A 27,799-nucleotide genomic window follows, 5' to 3' on the forward strand; every position below is an offset into this window, starting at 1 on the left:
TCAAATGATTATGACATCAACAAAATGATTATGACATCATCCAATGATTATGACATCAAATGATTATGACATCATCAAATCATTATGACATCAACAAAATGATTATGACATCATCTAATGATTATGACATCATCAAATGATTATGACATCAACAAAATGATTATGACATCATCCAATGATTATGACATCATCCAATGATTATGACATCATCAAATCATTATGACATCAACAAAATGATTATGACACCATCTAATGATTATGACATCATCAAATGATTATGACATCAACAAAATGATTATGACATCATCCAATGATTTTGACATCAAATGATTATGACATCATCAAATGATTATGACATCACTAAAATGATTATGACATCAACAAAATGATTATGACATCAACAAAATGATTATGACATCATCTAATGATTATGACATTATCAAATGGATATGACATCAACAAAATGATTATGACATCATCTAATGATTATGACATCATCAAATGATTATGACATCAACAAAATGATTATGACATCATCCAATGATTATGACATCAAATGATTATGACATCATCAAATGATTATGACATCACCAAAATGATTATGACATCATCAAATGATTATGACATCAACAAAATGATTATGACATCATCTAATGATTATGACATTATCAAATGATTATGACATCAACAAAATGATTATGACATCATCCAATGATTATGACATCAAATGATTATGACATCATCAAATGATTATGACATCACAAAATGATTATGACATCATCTAATGATTATGACATCATCAAATGATTATGACATCAACAAAATGATTATGACATCATCTAATGATTATGACATCATCAAATGATTATGACATCAACAAAATGATTATGACATCATCCAATGATTATAACATCAAATGATTATGACATCATCAAATGATTATGACATCAACAAAATGATTATGACATCATCCAATGATTATGACATCAAATGATTATGACATCAACAAAATGATTATGACATCATCCAATGATTTTGACATCATCAAATCATTATGACATCAACAAAATGATTATGACATCAACAAAATGATTATGACATCATCAAATGATTATGACATCAAATGATTATGACATCATCAAATGATTATGACATCAACAAAATGATGATGACATCATCCAATGATTATGACATCATCCAATGATTATGACATCATCAAATCATTATGACATCAACAAAATGATTATGACATCATCTAATGATTATGACATCATCAAATGATTATGACATCAACAAAATGATTATGACATCATCCAATGATTATGACATCAAATGATTATGACATCATCAAATGATTATGACATCACCAAAATGATTATGACATCATCAAATGATTATGACATCAACAAAATGATTATGACATCAACAAAATGATTATGACATCATCCAATGATTATGACATCAAATGATTATGACATCATCAAATGATTATGACATCAACAAAATGATTATGACATCATCCGATGATAATGACATCAAATGATTATGACATCATCAAATGATTATGACATCAACAAAATGATTATGACATCATCTAATGATTATGACATCATCAAATGATTATGACATCAACAAAATGATTATGACATCATCTACTGATTATGACATCATCAAATGATTATGACATCAACAAAATGATTATGACATCATCCAATGATTATGACATCAACAAAATGATTATGACATCATCCAATGATTATGACATCAAATGTTTATGACATCATCAAATGATTATGACATCAACAAAATGATTATGACATCATCCAATGATTATGACATCAAATGATTATGACATCATCAAATGATTATGACATCAACAAAATGATTATGGCATCATCAAATGATTATGACATCAAATGATTATGACATCATCTAATGATTATGACATCAACAAAATGATTATGGCATCATCAAATGATTATGACATCAACAAAATGATTATGGCATCATCAAATGATTATGACATCAACAAAATGATTATGGCATCATCAAATGATTATGACATCAACAAAATTATTATGACATCATCCAATGATTTTGACATCATCAAATCATTATGACATCAACAAAATGATTATGACATCAACAAAATGATTGACATCATCAAATGATTATGACATCAACAAAATGATTATGACATCATCCAAGGATTATGACATCAAATGATTATGACATCATCAAATGATTATGACATCAACAAAATGATTATGACATCAAATGATTATGACATGATCTAATGATTATGACATCATCAAATGATTATGACATCAACAAAATGAATATGACATCATCCAATGATTATGACATCATCAAATGATTATGACATCAACAAAATGATTATGACATCATCCAATGATTATGACATCAACAAAATGATTATGGCATCATCAAATGATTATGACATCAACAAAATGATTATGACATCATCAAATGATTATGACATCATCCAATGATTATGACATCATCAAATCATTATGACATCAACAAAATGATTATGACATCATCTAATGATTATGACATCATCAAATGATTATGACATCAACAAAATGATTATGACATCATCCAATGATTATGACATCAAATGATTATGACATCATCAAATGATTATGACATCAATAAAATGATTATGACATCATCAAATGATTATGACATCAAAAAAATGATTATGACATCAACAAAATGATTATGACATCATCTAATGATTATGACATTATCAAATGATTATGACATCAACAAAATGATTATGACATCATCCGATGATTATGACATCAACAAAATGATTATGACATCATCCAATGATTATGACATCAAATGATTATGACATCATCAAATGATTATGACATCAACAAAATGATTATGACATCATCTAATGATTATGACATCATCAAATGATTATGACATCAACAAAATGATTATGACATCATCCAATGATTATGACATCAAATGATTATGACATCAACAAAATGATTATGACATCATCCAATGATTATGACATCATCCAATGATTATAACATCATCAAATCATTATGACATCAACAAAATGATTATGACATCAACAAAATGATTATGGCATCATCAAATGATTATGACATCAACAAAATGATTATGACATCATCCAATGATTATGACATCATCAAATCATTATGACATCATCAAATCATTATGACATCAACAAAATGATTATGACATCAACAAAATGATGATGACATCATCAAATGATTATGACATCAACAAAATGATTATGACATCATCTAATGATTATGACATCAAATGATTATGACATCATCAAATGATTATGCCATCAACAAAATGATTATGGCATCATCAAATGATTATGACATCAACAAAATGATTATGACATCATCCAATTATTATGACATCAACAAAATGATTATGACATCATCAAATGATTATTACATCAACAAAATGATTATGACATCATCTAATGATTATGACATCATCTAATGATTATGACATCAACAAAATGATCATGTCATCATCCAATGATTATGACATCAAATGATTATGACATCATCAAATGATTATGACATCAACAAAATGATTATGACATCATCTAATGATTATGACATCATCAAATGATTATGACATCAACAAAATGATTATGACATCATCTAATGATTATGACATCATCAAATGATTATGACATCAACAAAATGATTATGACATCATCCAATGATTATGACATCATCCAATGATTATGACATCATCAAATCATTATGACATCAACAAAATGATTATGACATCATCTAATGATTATGACATCATCAAATGATTATGACATCAACAAAATGATTATGACATCATCCAATGATTATGACATCAAATGATTATGACATCATCAAATGATTATGACATCATCAAAATGATTATGACATCATCAAATGATTATGACATCAACAAAATGATTATGACATCAACAAAATGATTATGACATCATCCAATGATTATGACATCAAATGATTATGACATCATCAAATGATTATGACATCAAAAAAATGATTATGACATCAACAAAATGAATATGACATCATCTAATGATTATGACATTATCAAATGATTATGACATCATCTAATGATTATGACATCATCAAATGATTATGACATCAACAAAATGATTATGACATCATCCAATGATTATGACATCAACAAAATGATTATGACATCAACAAAATGATTATGACATCATCTAATGATTATGACATCATCAAATGATTATGACATCAACAAAATGATTATGACATCATCCAATGATTATGACATCAACAAAATGATTATGACATCATCCAATGATTAAGACATGAAATGTTTATGACATCATCAAATGATTATGACATCAACAAAATGATTATGACATCATCCAATGATTATGACATCAAATGATTATGACATCATCAAATCATTATGACATCAACAAAATGATTATGACATCATCTAATGATTATGACATCATCAAATGATTATGACATCAACAAAATGATTATGACATCATCCAATGATTATGACATCATCCAATGATTATTACATCATCAAATCATTACGACATCAACAAAATGATTATGACATCATCTAATGATTATGACATCATCAAATGATTATGACATCAACAAAATGATTATGACATCATCCAATGATTATGACATCATCCAATGATTATTACATCATCAAATCATTATGACATCAACAAAATGATTATGACATCATCTAATGATTATGACATCATCTAATGATTATGACATCAACAAAATGATTATGTCATCATCCAATGATTATGACATCAAATGATTATGACATCATCAAATGATTATGACATCAACAAAATGATTATGACATCATCTAATGATTATGACATCATCAAATGATTATGACATCAACAAAATGATTATGACATCATCTAATGATTATGACATCATCAAATGATTATGACATCAACAAAATGATTATGACATCATCCAATGATTATGACATCAACAAAATGATTATGACATCATCCAATGATTATGACATCAAATGTTTATGACATCATCAAATGATTATGACATCAACAAAATGATTATGACATCATCCAATGATTATGACATCAAATGATTATGACATCATCAAATCATTATGACATCAACAAAATGATTATGACATCATCTAATGATTATGACATCATCAAATGATTATGACATCAACAAAATGATTATGACATCATCCAATGATTATGATATCATCCAATGATTATGACATCATCAAATCATTATGACATCAACAAAATGATTATGACATCATCTAATGATTGACATCATCAAATGATTATGACATCAACAAAATGATTATAACATCATCCAATGATTATGACATCAAATGATTATTACATCATCAAATGATTATGACATCACCAAAATGATTATGACATCATCAAATGATTATGACATCAACAAAATGATTATGACATCAGCAAAATGATTATGACATCATCTAATGATTATGACATTATCAAATGATTATGACATCATCCAATGATTATGACATCAAATGATTATGACATCATCCAATGATTATGACATCAAATGATTATGACATCATCAAATGATTATGACATCACAAAATGATTATGACATCATCTAATGATTATGACATCATCAAATGATTATGACATCAACAAAATCATTATGACATCATCTAATGATCATGACATCATCAAATGATTATGACATCAACAAAATGATTATGACATCATCCAATGATTATGACATCAAATGATTATGACATCATCAAATGATTATGACATCACCAAAATGATTATGACATCATCAAATGATTATGACATCAACAAAATGATTATGACATCAACAAAATGATTATGACATCATCTAATGATTATGACATTATCAAATGATTATGACATCAACAAAATGATTATGACATCATCCAATGATTATGACATCAAATGATTATGACATCATCAAATGATTATGACATCACAAAATGATTATGACATCATCTAATGATTATGACATCATCAAATGATTATGACATCAACAAAATGATTATGACATCATCTAATGATTATGACATCATCAAATGATTATGACATCAACAAATGATTATGACATCAACAAAATGATTATGACATCATCCAATGATTATGACATCAACAAAATTATTATGACTTCATCCAATGATTATGACATCATCCAATGATTATGACATCATCAAATCATTATGACATCAACAAAATTATTATGACATCATCTAATGATTATGACATCATCAAATGATTATGACATCAACAAAATGATTATGACATCATCCAATGATTATGACATCAAATGATTATGACATCATCAAATGATTATGACATCATCCAATGATTATGACATCAACAAAATGATTATGACATCATCCAATGATTATGACATCAAATGATTATGACATCAACAAAATGATTATGACATCATCCAATGATTATGACATCAAATGATTATGACATCATCAAATGATTATGACATCATCAAATGATTATGACATCAACAAAATGATTATGACATCATCCAATGATTATGACATCAAATGATTATGACATCATCAAATGATTATGACATCATCAAATGATTATGACATCAACAAAATGATTATGACATCATCCAATGATTATGACATCAAATGATTATGACTTCATCCAATGATTATGACATCATCCAATGATTATGACATCATCAAATCATTATGACATCAACAAAATGATTATGACATCATCCAATGATTTTGACATCATCAAATCATTATGACATCAACAAAATGATTATGCCATCATCTAATGATTATGACATCAAATGATTATGACATCATCAAATGATTATGCCATCAACAAAATGATTATGGCATCATCAAATGATTATGACATCAACAAAATGATTATGACATCATCCAATGATTATGACATCAACAAAATGATTATGACATCATCAAATGATTATTACATCAACAAAATGATTATGACATCATCTAATGATTATGACATCATCTAATGATTATGACATCAACAAAATGATTATGTCATCATCCAATGATTATGACATCAAATGATTATGACATCATCAAATGATTATGACATCAACAAAATGAATATGACATCATCCAATGATTATGACATCAAATGATTATGACATCATCTAATGATTATGACATCATCAAATGATTATGACATCAACAAAATGATTATGACATCAAATGATTATGACATGATCTAATGATTATGACATCATGAAATGTTTATGACATCAACAAAATGAATATGACATCATCCAATGATTATGACATCATCAAATGATTATGACATCAACAAAATGATTATGACATCATCCAATGATTATGACATCAAATGATTATGACATCATCAAATCATTATGACATCAACAAAATGATTATGACATCATCTAATGATTATGACATCATCAAATGATTATGACATCAACAAAATGATTATGACATCATCCAATGATTATGACATCATCCAATGATTATGACATCATCAAATCATTATGACATCAACAAAATGATTATGACACCATCTAATGATTATGACATCATCAAATGATTATGACATCAACAAAATGATTATGACATCATCCAATGATTTTGACATCAAATGATTATGACATCATCAAATGATTATGACATCACCAAAATGATTATGACATCAACAAAATGATTATGACATCAACAAAATGATTATGACATCATCTAATGATTATGACATTATCAAATGATTATGACATCAACAAAATGATTATGACATCATCCAATGATTATGACATCAAATGATTATGACATCATCAAATGATTATGACATCACAAAATGATTATGACATCATCTAATGATTATGACATCATCAAATGGATATGACATCAACAAAATGATTATGACATCATCTAATGATTATGACATCATCAAATGATTATGACATCAACAAAATGATTATGACATCATCCAATGATTATGACATCAAATGATTATGACATCATCAAATGATTATGACATCACCAAAATGATTATGACATCATCAAATGATTATGACATCAACAAAATGATTATGACATCAACAAAATGATTATGACATCATCTAATGATTATGACATTATCAAATGATTATGACATCAACAAAATGATTATGACATCATCCAATGATTATGACATCAAATGATTATGACATCATCAAATGATTATGACATCACAAAATGATTATGACATCATCTAATGATTATGACATCATCAAATGATTATGACATCAACAAAATGATTATGACATAATCTAATGATTATGACATCATCAAATGATTATGACATCAACAAAATGATTATGACATCATCCAATGATTATAACATCAAATGATTATGACATCATCAAATGATTATGACATCAACAAAATGATTATGACATCATCCAATGATTATGACATCAAATGATTATGACATCAACAAAATGATTATGACATCATCCAATGATTTTGACATCATCAAATCATTATGACATCAACAAAATGATTATGACATCAACAAAATAATTATGACATCATCAAATGATTATGACATCATCAAATGATTATGACATCAACAAAATGATTATGACATCATCCAATGATTATGACATCAAATGATTATGACATCATCAAATCATTATGACATCAACAAAATGATTATGACATCATCAAATGATTATGACATCAACAAAATGATTATGACATCATCCAATGATTATGACATCATCCAATGATTATTACATCATCAAATCATTATGACATCAACAAAATGATTATGACATCATCTAATGATTATGACATCATCAAATGATTATGACATCAACAAAATGATTATGACATCATCCAATGATTATGACATCATCCAATGATTATTACATCATCAAATCATTATGACATCAACAAAATGATTATGACATCATCTAATGATTATGACATCATCTAATGATTATGACATCAACAAAATGATTATGTCATCATCCAATGATTATGACATCAAATGATTATGACATCATCAAATGATTATGACATCAACAAAATGATTATGACATCATCTAATGATTATGACATCATCAAATGATTATGACATCAACAAAATGATTATGACATCATCCAATGATTATGACATCAACAAAATGATTATGACATCATCCAATGATTATGACATCAAATGTTTATGACATCATCAAATGATTATGACATCAACAAAATGATTATGACATCATCCAATGATTATGACATCAAATGATTATGACATCATCAAATCATTATGACATCAACAAAATGATTATGACATCATCTAATGATTATGACATCATCAAATGATTATGACATCAACAAAATGATTATGACATCATCCAATGATTATGATATCATCCAATGATTATGACATCATCAAATCATTATGACATCAACAAAATGATTATGACATCATCTAATGATTGACATCATCAAATGATTATGACATCAACAAAATGATTATAACATCATCCAATGATTATGACATCAAATGATTATTACATCATCAAATGATTATGACATCACCAAAATGATTATGACATCATCAAATGATTATGACATCAACAAAATGATTATGACATCAGCAAAATGATTATGACATCATCTAATGATTATGACATTATCAAATGATTATGACATCATCCAATGATTATGACATCAAATGATTATGACATCATCCAATGATTATGACATCAAATGATTATGACATCATCAAATGATTATGACATCACAAAATGATTATGACATCATCTAATGATTATGACATCATCAAATGATTATGACATCAACAAAATCATTATGACATCATCTAATGATCATGACATCATCAAATGATTATGACATCAACAAAATGATTATGACATCATCCAATGATTATAACATCAAATGATTATGACATCATCAAATGATTATGACATCAACAAAATGATTATGACATCATCCAATGATTATGACATCAAATGATTATGACATCAACAAAATGATTATGACATCATCCAATGATTTTGACATCATCAAATCATTATGACATCAACAAAATGATTATGACATCAACAAAATAATTATGACATCATCAAATGATTATGACATCATCAAATGATTATGACATCAACAAAATGATTATGACATCATCCAATGATTATGACATCAAATGATTATGACATCATCAAATCATTATGACATCAACAAAATGATTATGACATCATCAAATGATTATGACATCAACAAAATGATTATGACATCATCCAATGATTATGACATCATCCAATGATTATTACATCATCAAATCATTATGACATCAACAAAATGATTATGACATCATCTAATGATTATGACATCATCAAATGATTATGACATCAACAAAATGATTATGACATCATCCAATGATTATGACATCATCCAATGATTATTACATCATCAAATCATTATGACATCAACAAAATGATTATGACATCATCTAATGATTATGACATCATCTAATGATTATGACATCAACAAAATGATTATGTCATCATCCAATGATTATGACATCAAATGATTATGACATCATCAAATGATTATGACATCAACAAAATGATTATGACATCATCTAATGATTATGACATCATCAAATGATTATGACATCAACAAAATGATTATGACATCATCCAATGATTATGACATCAACAAAATGATTATGACATCATCCAATGATTATGACATCAAATGTTTATGACATCATCAAATGATTATGACATCAACAAAATGATTATGACATCATCCAATGATTATGACATCAAATGATTATGACATCATCAAATCATTATGACATCAACAAAATGATTATGACATCATCTAATGATTATGACATCATCAAATGATTATGACATCAACAAAATGATTATGACATCATCCAATGATTATGATATCATCCAATGATTATGACATCATCAAATCATTATGACATCAACAAAATGATTATGACATCATCTAATGATTGACATCATCAAATGATTATGACATCAACAAAATGATTATAACATCATCCAATGATTATGACATCAAATGATTATTACATCATCAAATGATTATGACATCACCAAAATGATTATGACATCATCAAATGATTATGACATCAACAAAATGATTATGACATCAGCAAAATGATTATGACATCATCTAATGATTATGACATTATCAAATGATTATGACATCATCCAATGATTATGACATCAAATGATTATGACATCATCCAATGATTATGACATCAAATGATTATGACATCATCAAATGATTATGACATCACAAAATGATTATGACATCATCTAATGATTATGACATCATCAAATGATTATGACATCAACAAAATCATTATGACATCATCTAATGATCATGACATCATCAAATGATTATGACATCAACAAAATGATTATGACATCATCCAATGATTATGACATCAAATGATTATGACATCATCAAATGATTATGACATCACCAAAATGATTATGACATCATCAAATGATTATGACATCAACAAAATGATTATGACATCAACAAAATGATTATGACATCATCTAATGATTATGACATTATCAAATGATTATGACATCAACAAAATGATTATGACATCATCCAATGATTATGACATCAAATGATTATGACATCATCAAATGATTATGACATCACAAAATGATTATGACATCATCTAATGATTATGACATCATCAAATGATTATGACATCAACAAAATGATTATGACATCATCTAATGATTATGACATCATCAAATGATTATGACATCAACAAATGATTATGACATCAACAAAATGATTATGACATCATCCAATGATTATGACATCAACAAAATTATTATGACTTCATCCAATGATTATGACATCATCCAATGATTATGACATCATCAAATCATTATGACATCAACAAAATTATTATGACATCATCTAATGATTATGACATCATCAAATGATTATGACATCAACAAAATGATTATGACATCATCCAATGATTATGACATCAAATGATTATGACATCATCAAATGATTATGACATCATCCAATGATTATGACATCAACAAAATGATTATGACATCATCCAATGATTATGACATCAAATGATTATGACATCAACAAAATGATTATGACATCATCCAATGATTATGACATCAAATGATTATGACATCAACAAAATGATTATGACATCATCCAATGATTATGACATCAAATGATTATGACATCATCAAATGATTATGACATCATCAAATGATTATGACATCAACAAAATGATTATGACATCATCCAATGATTATGACATCAAATGATTATGACATCATCAAATGATTATGACATCATCAAATGATTATGACATCAACAAAATGATTATGACATCATCCAATGATTATGACATCAAATGATTATGACTTCATCCAATGATTATGACATCATCCAATGATTATGACATCATCAAATCATTATGACATCAACAAAATGATTATGACATCATCCAATGATTTTGACATCATCAAATCATTATGACATCAACAAAATGATTATGACATCATCTAATGATTATGACATCAAATGATTATGACATCATCAAATGATTATGCCATCAACAAAATGATTATGGCATCATCAAATGATTATGACATCAACAAAATGATTATGACATCATCCAATGATTATGACATCAACAAAATGATTATGACATCATCAAATGATTATTACATCAACAAAATGATTATGACATCATCTAATGATTATGACATCATCTAATGATTATGACATCAACAAAATGATTATGTCATCATCCAATGATTATGACATCAAATGATTATGACATCATCAAATGATTATGACATCAACAAAATGAATATGACATCATCCAATGATTATGACATCAAATGATTATGACATCATCTAATGATTATGACATCATCAAATGATTATGACATCAACAAAATGATTATGACATCAAATGATTATGACATGATCTAATGATTATGACATCATGAAATGTTTATGACATCAACAAAATGAATATGACATCATCCAATGATTATGACATCATCAAATGATTATGACATCAACAAAATGATTATGACATCATCCAATGATTATGACATCAAATGATTATGACATCATCAAATCATTATGACATCAACAAAATGATTATGACATCATCTAATGATTATGACATCATCAAATGATTATGACATCAACAAAATGATTATGACATCATAATAATAATAATAATAATTTTTATTTATATAGCGCCAACATATTCCGCAGCACTTTACAATTAAGCGGGGACATGTACAGACAATAAATTCAATACAAGTTAAGACAATTCAAACAATGACATTAGGAGTGAGGTCCCTGCTCGCAAGCTTACAATCTACAAGGAAATGGGGGGACACAGTAGGTGAGAAATGCTTGTTAATTCAGGTCTGGCAATTATAATAGGGATTTTCATATAAAGCTGCATGATCCGGTCATCAGCCCGTGTGTTTAAGCGCAATAGACAAGTATCAAGTGCAGTTATCAAGTGCATGAAGGGTGTGGAGACAGATGAATAGTAGGGTGCAGATTCAGAATAATATTTGGAAGGAGGGAACAGGGCAAAGTTAGCTTGCTGAGTAGTTGATGTGATAGGCTTCTTTGAAGAGATGGGTTTTCAAAGCGCGCTTGAATAGGTCAGGGCTAGGTATCAGTCTGATCGTCTGGGGAAGTGCATTCCAGAGAGCTGGAGCAGCACGAGAGAAGTCTTGGAGACGGAGGTGCGAGGTTCGGATTACGGGGGATGTTAGTCTTAGGTCATTTGTAGAACGGAGGGCACGTGTAGGGCGATAGACAGAGATGAGAGAGGAGATATAAGGCGGTGCAGAACAGTGGAGAGCTTTGTGGGTGAGAGAGATGAGTTTATACTGGACCCTGTAGCGAATAGGTAGCCAGTGTAATGACTGGCACAAGATGGAGGCATCGGTGAAGCGGCTGGACAGAAATATGACCCTGGCTGCCGCATTCAAGATGGATTGGAGAGGAGAAAGTTTGGTAAGAGGGAGACCGATCAGAAGAGAGTTGCAGTAGTCCAGACGAGAATGAATAAGAGCGACAGTAAGAGTCTTAGCAGTTTCAAAGGTGAGAAAAGGTCGGATTCTGGAGATGTTTTTAAGATGCAGGTGACAAGAGCGACTGAGTGATCGGATGTACGGAGTAAAGGAAAGTTCAGTGTCGAATATGACCCCAAGACAGCGGGCATGCTGCTTGGGAGTTATGGTTGAACCCTCCAGGGTTATTTCGATGTTAGGTAGAGTGAGGTTAGTAGAGGGGAGAAACACAAGAAGTTCAGTTTTAGAGAGATTTAGTTTCAGATAGAGGGAGGACATGATGCTAGAGACAGCAGACAGACAATCCTTGGTATTTTGAATTAGGGTAGGGGTGATGTCAGGGGAAGAAGTGTATAATTGGGTGTCATCAGCATAGAGATGATACTGGAACCCAAATCTGCTGATTGTTTGTCCAATAGGGGCAGTGTATAAAGAGAAGAGGAGGGGGCCTAGGACTGAGCCCTGCGGGACCCCGATAGTAAGGGGACGAGAAGAGGAAGAGGAGCCGGAAAAAGATACAGTGAAGGAGCGGTCAGAGAGGTAGGAGGAGAACCAGGAGAGGGCTGTGTCCTTGAGGCCTATAGAGCGGAGCATAGTGAGGAGGAGCTGGTGATCCACAGTGTCAAATGCGGCAGAGAGATCCAGGAGAATCAGCAGGGAGCAATGACCTTTCGATTTAGCTGTTATTAAATCATTAGAGACTTTAGTGAGGGCAGTTTCAGTAGAGTGTAAAGAGCGGAAACCAGATTGTAAGGGGTCGAGAAGAGAGTTATCCGAGAGATAGCGGATTAGACGGGAGTGGACCAGGCGTTCCAGGAGTTTAGAGATGAAGGGAAGGTTAGAGACAGGTCTGTAGTTAGCAGTGCAGTTCTGGTCCAGGGATGGCTTTTTAAGTAAAGGGGTTATGATGGCATGTTTAAATGAGGAGGGAAATATACCTGAAGAAAGAGAGAGGTTAAATATTTTAGTCAGGTGAGTGGTGACCACTGGTGAGAGAGACTGCAGGAGCTGTGAAGGAATAGGGTCACTGTTGCAGGTTGTAGGCCGAGCAGAAGCGAGGAGCTTGGAAACTTCTTCTTCTGAAACAGGCTCAAAGATGTCTAGTGAGCTTGAGGTGCGGCAGGGAAGGGGATCCAGGCACTGAGGAGATAGGGCTGAGATATCCTGATGGATGTGGTTGATTTTTTCTAGGAAATAAGTGGCCAGATCCTCACCGCTGAGGTTGGTGATGGGGGCCTGTACTTTAGGTTTCAGGAGGGAGTTTAAGGTTTCAAAAAGTCGTCTTGGGTTGTTGGATAGTGAGGTGATGAGGGTGGTGAAGTAGGATTGTTTGGCCAGATGAAGGGCAGAGTTATAGGTTTTGAGCATGAACTTATAGTGGATGAAGTCTTCTGCTAAGAGAGATTTTCTCCACTGCCGCTCTGCACACCTCGAGCAGCGCTGAAGAGAGCGTGTTTGTGTTGTGTGCCAGGGCTGCTTTTGTCTGTGTCGGGTCTTTCTGCGTATAGAAGGTGCTGCTTCATCTAGGGCATTCTTCAGTGTATTATTGAAGTGTGACAATGCTATGTCTGGACAGGAGAGGGTGGAGATGGGGGCTAAAGATGTGTGGAGATTGTCCCTAAGCTGTTGGGTATTAATGGTACGTGTATTCCGATAAGTGTGGTAAGTGGGGGTGTCCCGGGTGAGGAGACAATTCTTGACAGAGAAGGAAAGAAGGTTGTGGTCCGAGAGCGGGAGAGGTGAATTAGTAAAGTTGTGCAGCGAGCCGGGACGGGAGAAAACCAGGTCCAGAGTATTCCCGTCCTCATGTGTAGGAGAATTAGTAAACTGTGAGAGGCCGAATGAAGAAGTTAGAGAAAGAAGATGAGAGGCAGACTGGGAGAGCGGATCATTGATGGGGATGTTAAAGTCTCCCATGATGAGGGTGGGGATGTCACAGGACAGAAAGTGAGTAAGCCAGGTGGTGAAGTGGTCTAGAAACTGGCGGGAGGAGCCTGGAGGGCGATAAACGACCACCACTCGTAAGGAGAAGGGCTTAAAGAGTCTGACGGCGTGGACTTCAAAGGAAGGAAATGTAAGTGATGGAACCGGGGGGATGACCTGGAAAGCACATTGTGATGAAAGGAGCAAACCAACACCTCCACCCTGTCTGTTCTCAGGTCTGGGGGTATGTGAAAATTTCAGCCCACCAAACGAGAGAGCGGCAGCAGCGGTGGTGTCTGAATGCTGGATCCAGGTTTCTGTAATAGCCAGAAGGTTAAGGGAATTAGAGAGAAAAAGATCGTGAATGTAAGTCAGTTTGTTACACACAGACCGTGCATTCCAGAGAGCACATTGGAAAGTGAGAGGAGAAGGCATGCACTGAATGTTAATAAGATTAGCAGGGTTTCTATATGCAGCTGGAGGAGAGTAATGTATGCTGGTGGAGGGAGGCCCAGGGTTGGGGGAGATGTCACCTGCAACTATTAAAAGGAGAAAAAACAGAAAAAGCAGGTGGTGGGATGATTTGTATGAACGTTTTGAGTGCTGCATGGAGGTTTTGGATGGTTTGGTGTGGGTAAGAAATGTCAATAGAGCCTCAGAGTTAAACATGGGAGAGGGGAAAAGGGAGGGGTGGATATGCAGAGAGTGCACAGAATGTGTAAAAGGGCAGGCGAGTTGTTAAAAAGCAGAAGTGAAGACAAATAAGCAGCAGGTTGATATGATCAATGCATATTTAGTACAACTGACCAAGAATCATCCAATGATTATGACATCATCCAATGATTATGACATCATCAAATCATTATGACATCAACAAAATGATTATGACACCATCTAATGATTATGACATCATCAAATGATTATGACATCAACAAAATGATTATGACATCATCCAATGATTTTGACATCAAATGATTATGACATCATCAAATGATTATGACATCACCAAAATGATTATGACATCAACAAAATGATTATGACATCAACAAAATGATTATGACATCATCTAATGATTATGACATTATCAAATGATTATGACATCAACAAAATGATTATGACATCATCCAATGATTATGACATCAAATGATTATGACATCATCAAATGATTATGACATCACAAAATGATTATGACATCATCTAATGATTATGACATCATCAAATGGATATGACATCAACAAAATGATTATGACATCATCTAATGAATATGACATCATCAAATGATTATGACATCAACAAAATGATTATGACATCATCCAATGATTATGATATCAAATGATTATGACATCATCAAATGATTATGACATCACCAAAATGATTATGACATCATCAAATGATTATGACATCAACAAAATGATTATGACATCAACAAAATGATTATTACATCATCTAATGATTATGACATTATCAAATGATTATGACATCAACAAAATGATTATGACATCATCCAATGATTATGACATCAAATGATTATGACATCATCAAATGATTATGACATCACAAAATGATTATGACATCATCTAATGATTATGACATCATCAAATGATTATGACATCAACAAAATGATTATGACATCATCTAATGATTATGACATCATCAAATGATTATGACATCAACAAAATGATTATGACATCATCCAATGATTATAACATCAAATGATTATGACATCATCAAATGATTATGACATCAACAAAATGATTATGACATCATCCAATGATTATGACATCAAATGATTATGACATCAACAAAATGATTATGACATCATCCAATGATTTTGACATCATCAAATCATTATGACATCAACAAAATGATTATGACATCAACAAAATGATTATGACATCATCAAATGATTATGACATCATCAAATGATTATGACATCAACAAAATGATTATGACATCATCCAATGATTATGACATCAAATGATTATGACTTCATCCAATGATTATGACATCATCCATTGATTATGACATCATCAAATCATTATGACATCAACAAAATGATTATGACATCATCCAATGATTTTGACATCATCAAATCATTATGACATCAACAAAATGATTATGACATCATCTAATGATTATGACATCATCAAATGATTATGCCATCAACAAAATGATTATGGCATCATCAAATGATTATGACATCAACAAAATGATTATGACATCATCCAATGATTATGACATCAACAAAATGATTATGACATCATCAAATGATTATTACATCAACAAAATGATTATGACATCATCTAATGATTATGACATCATCTAATGATTATGACATCAACAAAATGATTATGTCATCATCCAATGATTATGACATCAAATGATTATGACATCATCAAATGATTATGACATCAACAAAATGAATATGACATCAAATGATTATGACATCATCTAATGATTATGACATCATCAAATGATTATGACATCAACAAAATGATTATGACATCAAATGATTATGACATGATCTAATGATTATGACATCATGAAATGTTTATGACATCAACAAAATGAATATGACATCATCCAATGATTATGACATCATCAAATGATTATGACATCAACAAAATGATTATGACATCATCCAATGATTATGACATCAAATGATTATGACATCATCAAATCATTATGACATCAACAAAATGATTATGACATCATCTAATGATTATGACATCATCAAATGATTATGACATCAACAAAATGATTATGACATCATCCAATGATTATGACATCATCCAATGATTATGACATCATCAAATCATTATGACATCAACAAAATGATTATGACACCATCTAATGATTATGACATCATCAAATGATTATGACATCAACAAAATGATTATGACATCATCCAATGATTTTGACATCAAATGATTATGACATCATCAAATGATTATGACATCACCAAAATGATTATGACATCAACAAAATGATTATGACATCAACAAAATGATTATGACATCATCTAATTATTATGACATTATCAAATGATTATGACATCAACAAAATGATTATGACATCATCCAATGATTATGACATCAAATGATTATGACATCATCAAATGATTATGACATCACAAAATGATTATGACATCATCTAATGATTATGACATCATCAAATGGATATGACATCAACAAAATGATTATGACATCATCTAATGATTATGACATCATCAAATGATTATGACATCAACAAAATGATTATGACATCATCCAATGATTATGACATCAAATGATTATGACATCATCAAATGATTATGACATCACCAAAATGATTATGACATCATCAAATGATTATGACATCAACAAAATGATTATGACATCAACAAAATGATTATGACATCATCTAATGATTATGACATTATCAAATGATTATGACATCAACAAAATGATTATGACATCATCCAATGATTATGACATCAAATGATTATGACATCATCAAATGATTATGACATCACAAAATGATTATGACATCATCTAATGATTATGACATCATCAAATGATTATGACATCAACAAAATGATTATGACATCATCTAATGATTATGACATCATCAAATGATTATGACATCAACAAAATGATTATGACATCATCCAATGATTATAACATCAAATGATTATGACATCATCAAATGATTATGACATCAACAAAATGATTATGACATCATCCAATGATTATGACATCAACAAAATGATTATGACATCATCCAATGATTATGACATCAAATGATTATGACATCATCAAATGATTATGACATCAACAAAATGATTATGACATCATCCGATGATTATGACATCAAATGATTATGACATCATCAAATGATTATGACATCAACAAAATGATTATGACATCATCTAATGATTATGACATCATCAAATGATTATGACATCAACAAAATGATTATGACATCATCTACTGATTATGACATCATCAAATGATTATGACATCAACAAAATGATTATGACATCATCCAATGATTATGACATCAACAAAATGATTATGACATCATCCAATGATTATGACATCAAATGTTTATGACATCATCAAATGATTATGACATCAACAAAATGATTATGACATCATCCAATGATTATGACATCAAATGATTATGACATCATCAAATGATTATGACATCAACAAAATGATTATGGCATCATCAAATGATTATGACATCAAATGATTATGACATCATCTAATGATTATGACATCAACAAAATGATTATGGCATCATCAAATGATTATGACATCAACAAAATGATTATGGCATCATCAAATGATTATGACATCAACAAAATGATTATGGCATCATCAAATGATTATGACATCAACAAAATTATTATGACATCATCCAATGATTTTGACATCATCAAATCATTATGACATCAACAAAATGATTATGACATCAACAAAATGATTGACATCATCAAATGATTATGACATCAACAAAATGATTATGACATCATCCAAGGATTATGACATCAAATGATTATGACATCATCAAATGATTATGACATCAACAAAATGATTATGACATCAAATGATTATGACATGATCTAATGATTATGACATCATCAAATGATTATGACATCAACAAAATGAATATGACATCTTCCAATGATTATGACATCATCAAATGATTATGACATCAACAAAATGATTATGACATCATCCAATGATTATGACATCAACAAAATGATTATGGCATCATCAAATGATTATGACATCAACAAAATGATTATGACATCATCAAATGATTATGACATCATCCAATGATTATGACATCAAATGATTATGACATCATCAAATGATTATGACATCAACAAAATGATGATGACATCATCCAATGATTATGACATCATCCAATGATTATGACATCATCAAATCATTATGACATCAACAAAATGATTATGACATCATCTAATGATTATGACATCATCAAATGATTATGACATCAACAAAATGATTATGACATCATCCAATGATTATGACATCAAATGATTATGACATCATCAAATGATTATGACATCAATAAAATGATTATGACATCATCAAATGATTATGACATCAAAAAAATGATTATGACATCAACAAAATGATTATGACATCATCTAATGATTATGACATTATCAAATGATTATGACATCAACAAAATGATTATGACATCATCCGATGATTATGACATCAACAAAATGATTATGACATCATCCAATGATTATGACATCAAATGATTATGACATCATCAAATGATTATGACATCAACAAAATGATTATGACATCATCTAATGATTATGACATCATCAAATGATTATGACATCAACAAAATGATTATGACATCATCCAATGATTATGACATCAAATGATTATGACATCAAATGATTATGACATCAACAAAATGATTATGACATCATCCAATGATTATGACATCATCCAATGATTATAACATCATCAAATCATTATGACATCAACAAAATGATTATGACATCAACAAAATGATTATGGCATCATCAAATGATTATGACATCAACAAAATGATTATGACATCATCCAATGATTATGACATCATCAAATCATTATGACATCATCAAATCATTATGACATCAACAAAATGATTATGACATCAACAAAATGATGATGACATCATCAAATGATTATGACATCAACAAAATGATTATGACATCATCTAATGATTATGACATCAAATGATTATGACATCATCAAATGATTATGCCATCAACAAAATGATTATGGCATCATCAAATGATTATGACATCAACAAAATGATTATGACATCATCCAATGATTATGACATCAACAAAATGATTATGACATCATCAAATGATTATTACATCAACAAAATGATTATGACATCATCTAATGATTATGACATCATCTAATGATTATGATATCAACAAAATGATTATGTCATCATCCAATGATTATGACATCAAATGATTATGACATCATCAAATGATTATGACATCAACAAAATGATTATGACATCATCTAATGATTATGACTTCATCAAATGATTATGACATCAACAAAATGATTATGACATCATCTAATGATTATGACATCATCAAATGATTATGACATCAACAAAATGATTATGACATCATCCAATGATTATGACATCATCCAATGATTATGACATCATCAAATCATTATGACATCAACAAAATGATTATGACATCATCTATTGATTATGACATCATCAAATGATTATGACATCAACAAAATGATTATGACATCATCCAATGATTATGACATCAAATGATTATGACATCATCAAATGATTATGACATCATCAAAATGATTATGACATCATCAAATGATTATGACATCAACAAAATGATTATGACATCAACAAAATGATTATGACATCATCCAATGATTATGACATCAAATGATTATGACATCATCAAATGATTATGACATCAAAAAAATGATTATGACATCAACAAAATGAATATGACATCATTTAATGATTATGACATTATCAAATGATTATGACATCAACAAAATGATTATGACATCAACAAAATGATTATGACATCAAATGATTATGACATCATCAAATGATTATGACATCAACAAAATGATTATGACATCATCTAATGATTATGACATCATCAAATGATTATGACATCAACAAAATGATTATGACATCATCTAATGATTATGACATCATCAAATGATTATGACATCAACAAAATGATTATGACATCATCCAATGATTATGACATCAACAAAATGATTATGACATCATCCAATGATTAAGACATGAAATGTTTATGACATCATCAAATGATTATGACATCAACAAAATGATTATGACATCATCCAATGATTATGACATCAAATGATTATGACATCATCAAATCATTATGACATCAACAAAATGATTATGACATCATCTAATGATTATGACATCATCAAATGATTATGACATCAACAAAATGATTATGACATCATCCAATGATTATGACATCATCCAATGATTATTACATCATCAAATCATTATGACATCAACAAAATGATTATGACATCATCTAATGATTATGACATCATCAAATGATTATGACATCAACAAAATGATTATGACATCATCCAATGATTATGACATCAAATGATTATGACATCATCAAATGATTATGACATCACCAAAATGATTATGACATCATCAAATGATTATGACATCAACAAAATGATTATGACATCAACAAAATGATTATGACATCATCTAATGATTATGACATTATCAAATGATTATGACATCAACAAAATGATTATGACATCATCTAATGATTATGACATCATCAAATGATTATGACATCAACAAAATGATTATGACATCATCTAATGATTATGACATCATCAAATGATTATGACATCAACAAAATGATTATGACATCATCCAATGATTATGACATCAAAAAAATGATTATGACATCATCCAATGATTATGACATCAAATGATTATGACATCATCAAATGATTATGACATCAACAAAATGATTATGACATCATCCAATGATTATGACATCAAATGATTATGACATCAACAAAATGATTATGACATCATCCAATGATTTTGACATCATCAAATCATTATGACATCAACAAAATGATTATGACATCAACAAAATGATTATGACATCATCAAATGATTATGACATCAAATGATTATGACATCAACAAAATGATGATGACATCATCCAATGATTATGACATCATCCAATGATTATGACATCATCAAATGATGATGACATCATCAAAATGATTATGACATAATCTAATGATTATGACATCATCAAATGATTATGACATCAACAAAATGATTATGACATCATCCAATGATTATGACATCAAATGATTATGACATCATCAAATGATTATGACATCAACAAAATGATTATGACATCATCTAATGATTATGACATCATCAAATGATTATGACATCAACAAAATGATTATGACATCATCTAATGATTATGACATCATCAAATGATTATGACATCAACAAAATGATTATGACATCATCCAATGATTATGACATCATCCAATGATTATGACATCATCAAATCATTATGACATCAACAAAATGATTATGACATCATCTAATGATTATGACATCATCAAATGATTATGACATCAACAAAATGATTATGACATCATCCAATGATTATGACATCAAATGATTATGACATCATCAAATGATTATGACATCATCAAAATGATTATGACATCATCAAATGATTATGACATCAACAAAATGATTATGACATCAACAAAATGATTATGACATCATCCAATGATTATGACATCAAATGATTATGACATCATCAAATGATTATGACATCAAAAAAATGATTATGACATCAAAAAAATGAATATGACATCATCTAATGATTATGACATTATCAAATGATTATGACATCATCAAAATGATTATGACATCATCCGATGATTATGACATCAAATGATTATGACATCATCAAATGATTATGACATCAACAAAATGATTATGACATCATCTAATGATTATGACATCATCAAATGATTATGACATCAACAAAATGATTATGACATCATCTAATGATTATGACATCATCAAATGATTATGACATCAACAAAATGATTATGACATCATCCAATGATTATGACATCAACAAAATGATTATGACATCATCCAGTGATTAAGACATGAAATGTTTATGACATCATCAAATGATTATGACATCAACAAAATGATTATGACATCATCCAATGATTATGACATCAAATGATTATGACATCATCAAATCATTATGACATCAACAAAATGATTATGACATCATCTAATGATTATGACATCATCAAATGATTATGACATCAACAAAATGATTAGGACATCATCCAATGATTATGACATCAAATGATTATGACATCATCAAATGATTATGACATCACCAAAATGATTATGACATCATCAAATGATTATGACATCAACAAAATGATTATGACATCAACAAAATGATTATGACATCATCTAATGATTATGACATTATCAAATGATTATGACATCAACAAAATGATTATGACATCATCTAATGATTATGACATCATCAAATGATTATGACATCAACAAAATGATTATGACATCATCTAATGATTATGACATCATCAAATGATTATGACATCAACAAAATGATTATGACATCATCCAATGATTATGACATCAAAAAAATGATTATGACATCATCCAATGATTATGACATCAAATGATTATGACATCAACAAAATGATTATGACATCATCCAATGATTATGACATCAAATGATTATGACATCAACAAAATGATTATGACATCATCCAATGATTTTGACATCATCAAATCATTATGACATCAACAAAATGATTATGACATCAACAAAATGATTATGACATCATCAAATGATTATGACATCAAATGATTATGACATCAACAAAATGATGATGACATCATCCAATGATTATGACATCATCCAATGATTATGACATCATCAAATGATGATGACATCATCAAAATGATTATGACATAATCTAATGATTATGACATCATCAAATGATTATGACATCAACAAAATGATTATGACATCATCCAATGATTATGACATCAAATGATTATGACATCATCAAATGATTATGACATCAACAAAATGATTATGACATCATCAAATGATTATGACATCAAATGATTATGACATCAACAAAATGATTATGACATCATCTAATGATTATGACATTATCAAATGATTATGACATCAACAAAATGATTATGACATCATCCGATGATTATGACATCAAATGATTATGACATCATCAAATGATTATGACATCAACAAAATGATTATGACATCATCTAATGATTATGACATCATCAAATGATTATGACATCAACAAAATGATTATGACATCATCTAATGATTATGACATCATCAAATGATTATGACATCAACAAAACGATTATGACATCATCCAATGACTATGACATCAACAAAATGATTATGACATCATCCAATGATTATGACATCAAATGTTTATGACATCATCAAATGATTATGACATCAACAAAATGATTATGACATCATCCAATGATTATGACATCAAATGATTATGACATCATCAAATCATTATGACATCAACAAAATGATTATGACATCATCTAATGATTATGACATCATCAAATGATTATGACATCAACAAAATGATTATGACATCATCCAATGATTATGATATCATCCAATGATTCTGACATCATCAAATCATTATGACATCAACAAAATGATTATGACATCATCTAATGATTATGACATCATCAAATGATTATGACATCAACAAAATGATTATAACATCATCCAATGATTATGACATCAAATGATTATTACATCATCAAATGATTATGACATCACCAAAATGATTATGACATCATCAAATGATTATGACATCAACAAAATGATTATGACATCAGCAAAATGATTATGACATCAACTAATGATTATGACATTATCAAATGATTATGACATCATCCAATGATTATGACATCAAATGATTATGACATCATCCAATGATTATGACATCAAATGATTATGACATCATCAAATGATTATGACATCACAAAATGATTATGACATCATCTAATGATTATGACATCATCAAATGATTATGACATCAACAAAATCATTATGACATCATCTAATGATTATGACATCATCAAATGATTATGACATCAACAAAATGATTATGACATCATCCAATGATTATGACATCAAATGATTATGACATCATCAAATGATTATGACATCACCAAAATGATTATGACATCATCAAATGATTATGACATCAACAAAATGATTATGACATCAACAAAATGATTATGACATCAACAAAATGATTATGAAATCATCTAATGATTATGACATTATCAAATGATTATGACATCAACAAAATGATTATGACATCATCCGATGATTATGACATCAAATGATTATGACATCATCAAATGATTATGACATCAACAAAATGATTATGACATCATCTAATGATTATGACATCATCAAATGATTATGACATCAACAAAATGATTATGACATCATCTAATGATTATGACATCATCAAATGATTATGACATCAACAAAACGATTATGACATCATCCAATGATTATGACATCAACAAAATGATTATGACATCATCCAATGATTATGACATCAAATGTTTATGACATCATCAAATGATTATGACATCAACAAAATGATTATGACATCATCCAATGATTATGACATCAAATGATTATGACATCATCAAATGATTATGACATCAACAAAATGATTATGACATCATCTAATGATTATGACATCATCAAATGATTATGACATCAACAAAATGATTATGACATCATCCAATGATTATGATATCATCCAATGATTCTGACATCATCAAATCATTATGACATCAACAAAATGATTATGACATCATCTAATGATTATGACATCATCAAATTTTTATGACATCAACAAAATGATTATAACATCATCCAATGATTATGACATCAAATGATTATTACATCATCAAATGAT

The sequence above is a fragment of the Dendrobates tinctorius genome, unplaced genomic scaffold (assembly GCF_039654945.1).
Source record: "Dendrobates tinctorius isolate UK_male_01 unplaced genomic scaffold, ASM3965494v1 ptg000019l, whole genome shotgun sequence".
Lineage (NCBI taxonomy): Eukaryota > Metazoa > Chordata > Amphibia > Anura > Dendrobatidae > Dendrobates > Dendrobates tinctorius.